Here is a 7,149-nt window from a genome sequence, read left to right on the forward strand (position 1 = left end):
CAGCAGGCATTCCACTTCCCACCCCACTTCTGTCTGCCAGGATTGTGATCTGTTCTGTAGCGATATGTTTTGCCATTCTATTACCTGGTCAGCCCCAATCTTCAAGCAGATCCTGCTCTAAAGTGTTTCCGTCTTCCATGTTATGACGGGGAGATGTTCAAAGATGAAGAAAATGATGTCTTTCTTGTTGTGGTCAATGACTGCTCTTAGTTGTACAACCTATTTCAACGTCAAAATGTTGTTTATCTAGAAACGGTTGACAAATCCTAAGACATGGTTGATAGTTCATGTTGGAAAGATGACATAGCTGCTATTTAGCTTGCCTCTTACAGGAAAAGCAGAGGGGTAACGTTCTGCTGCAGAAATCCTTGCACTAATAGGACAAATTCCATGGCTACAACCCACTTTAAGCAAGCAAACAAAACAAAGAAACAGGGTGGGGAATTAACAACACTCTTGTTTTATTTTCACAACAGAGTTCTTGTGAAATTTTAATCCAGATGTGATGGACATTAATAAGACTCAGGTGTATTGTGGTTATTTTTCTAGTTCAGAGTTTAAGCTTTCATTTGACTTTTTTTTATCCACACTGCTTGAAAACTGTTAGCCTCACTCATACTATTGCTGTCTACCAAGCATAATTCCCCATTATGGGTAACCTTTATATTGATCTGAAGGCAGCCCTGTTTAGGGAAGTTTTTAATGTTTGATGTTTTAGCGTGTTTTTAATATTCTGTTGGGAGCCGCCCAGAGTGGCTGGGGAAACCCAGCCAGATGGGTGGGGTATAAATTATTATTATTATTATTATTATTATTATTATTATTATTATTATTATTATTATTATTATTTTGAAACTGATTGACACAAATTGCTTGACATAAAGAGACATTTTTTTCTTTTCTAAAGAGAGATTTTTATAAGTTATAACCACACAGAATTATCTCAGTTACAGGCTTGTACAAAGGAAAATGCAGCCCAGAAGCAAGGAGAGGATCCACCAATGCAATATTATGAGTACTCTACTCTCATGTATTTGGAGATTCATTTTAATGCAAGGGCACTATGCCTCCTACAGTACCCCAAAGACTTTTCTGTTTAATTGTGATTAACTTAGTCTATGCTGGACAAAACAAAAACAAAAACAAAAAATCCACTTCCCAGTGCTGAATTTCCTTATATTGTGTTTCTACTTCCATGCCATCTGAACAGCACAGTTCTTCTGTGTCTTTCTTGTCCTCCTGTCCTCCTGAAATCAACGGATCATTCATTCACCATAGATTATCAATGATCTGCTGTTTTGGCAATTGGTATTGCTGTTCCTTCCGTGCCCAGCCATCACCTAAGCAGTTAGGCCTGATCCTACATTGGAACTCCCAGGCTTGCAAATTACCTGAAGATTAATATGATAACAGAATCATAGAACTGTAGCGTTGGAAGGGACCCTGAAGGTCATCGAGCCCAAACCCCTGCAATACAGGAATATGCAGCTGTCCCATAGGGGATCAAACCTGCAATCTTGGCGTTATCAGCACCATGCTCTAACCAGCTGAGCTAACTGATATTGTCCAATATCCACCAGTGGTGGCTAGTACCCATTTGGGGTAGGGTGGAAAGCAGGAGACCAAGAGAAGGTGGAGGTGGACCCAATCCTCTGACTGGTGATAAGCAAGAAGGAAATCATGTGGGGGCTGGCTGAGGGCAGAACAAGGCGCCCATTCCCCCTAATGGATCATACTGATGGATTATACTGACTCAGGTCCCATCTGCATTATACATTCAAAGTGCTATCGTACTGTTTTGCCAATAAATTTTTATTGTTTTTCCTTACACACTTTTTCAAACAACACATTGATCAACATATAAACCTTTTTTGCTCCGCTGAGCTTAACGACTTTCCACCTTCCCTCCAGCTGGTATCCCCTATCAAATCCACTCGCGCATTCTGACTCTTTACAATTTATCTACATTGTAGGATTTACTTCAATCCTGCTAATGTCTTCAAATTTTTACGACTATCATTTAAGTATACAATAAATTTACTCCAATTTTTCTGAAATTTCTGATTGTCCTGGTCTCGGATCCTGCAGGTCAGTCTGGCCAACTCAGAGAAATCCATCATCTTTGCCTGCCATTCCGCAATAGTAGGAGTTTCTTGTAATTTCCACTATTGTACTGTTTTGAACAGTCCTTATGTCGTCATCCCCCAAAGAACCCTGGGAAACCATAGTTAGTTAAGGGTGCAGAGAGTTGTGGGGAGACCCTTATTCCCCTTCCAGAGCTGCAGTTCCCAGCGAGATTTAACAACGGGTCACTCTTCCCAAGTAACTCTGGGAACCCTAATCCCTTGAGGAGAGCAGCGCTTTAATGGTATGGCGCAGATAGGGCCTTGGGTTGGAAGCCTTTCAGGGAGAGAAATGTTTTAAGCAGAAAACGTTTCTTTTGCTTTCCAGCAACAGGCTCCAAGGCCGCTCCAGCAACCTGCAACCACAAGGTGCCCGTTCAAAGCTCATACTGTTCCATCTGCAGTGAGGACACTTAGTTTTACACAGAAAAGGAACACGCTTACAATTTCAGATCCTAAGGCAGGAATGCAAAAAAGCTGTGGCACTCCAGCTTCCATCAGCCCTAGCCAGCATGCCTAATGGCCAGGAACGATGGGAGTTGGGGAGTCCAACAACATCTGGAGGGCCACAGGGATCCCCACCCTTGGCTTTAAATCATTTTGTAGCACTGCATATTCATAGAAAGGATGCTCATGTTGATTGTAGCTTGCAATGTAGCTTCCGTAAAATGAAAAAAAGAGGCGGCAACCCAAATGCCTCTATAGATTTCATTCCTCAGAGCGTGAGTGCCAGAAGCCAGAAGCACTTCTTAGCATCTTCTGTATAGGAAGAGAGGCTGATCTGACAAGTAGCAGCCATCAAATTGCACCTGCGGTCAGATTTATTATATACTGGGACACATTTCTGGATAAATCCTATGTTTCTGTTTGACCCTCTCTTTAAACCTCACTTTGAATCTGACTCTCCCATAATTGCAGCTCATCGCTTTATCACCGTAATTGAACTGTCCTCTGTCACCTTTCCCTCTCCTCTACATCACCTACTGTGATGTAACCACTTATCTGTCTGGTGTTTGAAGGCAAAGTGAAGGAGGTTTTTCTTAGCCTGAAGGGTCTTGATACAGGTGAATGATTAGTTGCTAGGTGAGCAACTTGGTTCCAAACACAGAGCTGCCAGTTATCAAAAGTATCACATCCTTTATCTCCCTGGGCTTAATCCAATTGGCAGCGAAGATGTCCGAGACCAAAGGATGACACACTTTCTCAATTGGTTTTTATCGCCCAGGCCCACGTTGGGACGCTCTCGCTCTATACCACTTCAAAGAACGGAAGGAAATCCTCTCAAAAGGATTGAGCGACATTGGTAGCCATATGCTGCCCTGTTCTTGGCTAGGTTGAAAGGCTTTGAGGTGCTGGACTAGGTCCAAGCCAGGGCTGGAAGACATGTAGTCCTCCATATACTGTTGGACTCCGGATCTCCTCAGACCTAGCCAGTGGTCATGGACGATGGGAACTGTAGTCCAACAACATCTGGAGGGCCACAAGTTCTTCAACCTATCTTGGCGGGCTGGACCATGGTCATATTTAAGGCCAGACAAAACTGAGAGCTTGGATTGTCTTGAACAATCGCCAGGCTGAAGGATGGAGCATTTGACAGACAACCTTCTCTTTCTCCTTTCCTCCCAACAGGTGAGGAGGGTCAGGGACCAGCAATCAGATTCCTCTTCAGCAGCTGGAGACAAGAACTTCAAACCCAAAGTAGAAGGCACGCAAGGGGAGCTCCAGGAGCGCTGCTTTGAGTGGTTCTTGGATTTAGGTGATAGACCATTGCCTGCCCTGGGTGGAGCTGTACTCCCTTTGAAGGAGCAGGCACATAGTTTGGAGCAGTGTTTCCCAAACTTGGGTGTTCAGCTGTTTTTGGGCTACAACTCCCATCATCCATAGCTAGCAGGACCCGTAGTCCAAACACTGGTTTGGAGGTACTCCTTGAACTACCATTGTCACTTGAGCTACAGGTAGCATCTGATTAGGAGGGCCTTTGGCTGTGGCTTTTTTCTGGATAGGGATAACCCGACCAAAGTGGCACACATGTTGGTAACTTCAAGGCTAGATTACTGCTGCATGTGGGGCTGCCCTTGGAAGCTGCAGCTATTGCAGAATGCTGCAGCTGGACTTGTGTAAGGAACTGATTACCACCAACACATGGCACCAGTGTTAGAAGAACTGCACTGGCTTCCCATCTGCTGCTGGACCCAGGTTCAAGGCCCAGTGTCAAAGCCCTGAATAACTGAGGCCCAGCATAACTTAACCGTACCCTGTATGTTCCAAGTCAATCACCGAGATCAATTGGGAGAGCGCTATCAGTGGTCCCCCATGGACCAGAAGTATGACTCATGTCTTCAGTGTTGTGGGCCCAATTCTGTGGAACTTTCTCCCACTAGAAATCAGGTAGGCACCATCACTGCTGAGTTCTAGGTGCCTGGTTAAAGCCATGTTATTTCAGGAGGCCTTTGCGTCATAAATGCTTCTCTGGTGTTCTTTGCTTAAATTTCTGAGGTTTCAAATGTCTACTTTAAACTTTGCACAATGTATTTTTATTTTTTTATAATTGTAAGGTACTTTGAAACCTAGATGGTGAAAAGAAGGATAGTGGGCCAGTCACCCTCCAATCATACAATGTGGCACTTCTGTTCTTGGGCTCAGCAGACTCCACTGAAGACCCAGTGATACGAGATGCTCTCCTGTTCCACCGCAGCATGAGACTACTGGAAGAGAGATGGGCCCCTTTAATCAAAGCAGCACATTCCAATGTGGCAATTAGAATGTAGTCATTTCTTCTTCTTCTTCTTCTTCTTCTTCTTCTTTGGCAATCACTCATAGTGAAGTAAGATTGTCTTCCATAAACATGGTTTTAACAGTGAGTCCGTAAGTGACTGTGGAGGCCAATTCTGGATCCACACGTCCTTCCACAGTGACATAGATTTCCAGGTGGGAGTTGATCATGGTGAGGGTTTGCCAAGCGTGCCTTCCTCTTAGCACGTTTCTCCCTTTCGTCCCGAGTTCAAGCATTTTCAAAGCCCATGACGCCTTTGGCAAAGGCTGTTCTCTAGTTGGAGCGCTTGCAGGCCAGTGTTTCCCAGTTGTCGGTGTTTATTCTACATTTTTAAAGATTTGCCTTGAGAAAGTCTTTGAACCTCTTTTGTTGACCGCCAACATTACGCTTACCATTTTAAAGTTTGGAATAGAGTAGTTGCTTTGGAAGACGATAATTAGGCATCCACATAACATGACCAATCCAACGAAGTTGATGTTGAAGAATCATTGCTTCGACACTAGTGATCTTTGCGTCTGCTGTTGCTGCTACTATCTAGGGCTAAGACTCTGGTCCCTGCTGAAGCAACATTGGTGCTCTGTAGTCACAGCGTACAGCATGACCCCTTATTTTGCCTCAGGCGACCCTGTGTCTGGCCTGAACCCAGACTGAGTTCTGCCTCACTACAAAACAGAAGAAGAAGAAGAAGCATCCCAAATAGATACAGTATTCTGAGATTGCTATGGGATGGGCAGTTCTGCAGCTCGGGGATAAATTGGTTGAGTAAGCTTGTGATTGTTGTAGTCAGTAGCTAACACGTTTCTGATGCTGGTGGTGAGACCATTCTGCAGGACTGTTGGTGGTATTACAACCCATTCCATGTTATTAGAATGGAGGGAGGGGCATAGCAGGCTAGAGCTTAATATTTCTACTGTTGGAATTTTTTATAAAAAAACTAGTTTCCTGACAGAAACGACATAAGCTCACAGAACATTATAATTTGGCACAGGGGAGAGTCTGTGATCATCAGAAGTTGTGACAACACAGGCACTGTCCAATAGGGACCTACAGTGTTCACACAACCAAATTCCATAGGAGACTCTGAGTCGTGAATAGCTTTGCTTGCTGGGAGAAGAGAAAAAATGTTTGCCCTGTGACAAAGCACAGCATTTCGAATCTCAAGGAAATGTAATACATCAGAGGGAAGCATCTGAACCCCTTTGCAGCGTATGAGCCAGAGCTGACCATTGATTGCACTATAAAACAGATGCCTGGAAAGGCTCTGAAAATCTGATCAGGGTTTACATGGGAGCGTGTAATGACTTCAGAGGAAACATGCACAGGACTGGGCTGCATCTCTTAAAAATTCTGCTTAGATGGCTGATTTCTAAAGAGCATGAGAATGTGCTCTGTTGTGAATTCTTCTGCAAAGCTCTTATTACCGACCTCAAGATGGCACTGCTGCCGAACGGCTGCACATTCCATCAGAACAGTTACATAATCTTGTTTATACAGCGAAGGGGTCATTTGAAAGCTAAGATCACACAATGTTAATTTGGCCAGTGACTTTCAACTTCTTCTTCTTCCTCCCCCACACCTCCCTTTTTGGCAAAACGCCTCTTTTATGTCTAGATGGAGACTTCTAAAGGAAATGTTTGCGTGTGGATGTGCTGCCAGGGAAGCCTTACAGTCAGGGAGCGCTCGCTGAAAAATAGCTGGGATTAAAAGTTTGGACCGGTCTCAAATTATGCCTCTCTTGGAATTTGTTGTTTTTACTTTCCTGTTCTAGAAGACAATGATACAGGAACAGTTGGCCTCGGCTATGGTGTTTTGTCAGTCGGGGATTCTTGGCCCAGAACTACCCCGTGGATTTTTCCATTCTGAAACCTCTCTCCCTGCACCACCGCATTCATCTCATGGGAGTGCAAATTTGGAGCACACTCCTCTCTGCTGGGAAGAAGTTGCAAGGGAGCAAGGATCACACCCAAGTGCTCTGGTGTGCGGCACAACAGCACAACATGTGCAAAAGTTACGGGTGGCAAAGGATTTGCCACATTATCAGCCCTGTTCTATTTATAAGCTCCAAATGTTTGTAAAGTTTATTTCTAGGAGAGGAACACTGGTCAGTTCAATAATGGATACATGGGCATTGTACAGAAATGTGCTTCTTCGGGATATTATTGGGGCCTGGTGGGGGTTTCAGAGGCAAAGAGTATAATCCAGGACAGTGACAGATCAAATCTAAAAGCAGCAAAGAGTCTGGAGGGCCAGAGG

At 44.2% G+C, this 7,149-nt stretch overlaps 1 long non-coding RNA gene across 1 annotated transcript; it reads left to right on the forward strand.

Annotated features, from left to right (window-relative positions):
• The first annotated feature begins 3,156 nt into the window (after window positions 1-3,156).
• LOC308584291 lies at window positions 3,157-6,570 on the forward strand. Its single transcript, XR_014006747.1, has 3 exons — window positions 3,157-3,206; window positions 3,753-4,511; window positions 6,508-6,570. It is a non-coding gene; the product is annotated as an uncharacterized lncRNA (long non-coding RNA).
• The last annotated feature ends 579 nt before the right edge of the window (window positions 6,571-7,149 follow it).

This window comes from Podarcis bocagei (assembly GCF_964188305.1).
Source record: "Podarcis bocagei genome assembly, chromosome: 3".
NCBI lineage: Eukaryota > Metazoa > Chordata > Lepidosauria > Squamata > Lacertidae > Podarcis > Podarcis bocagei.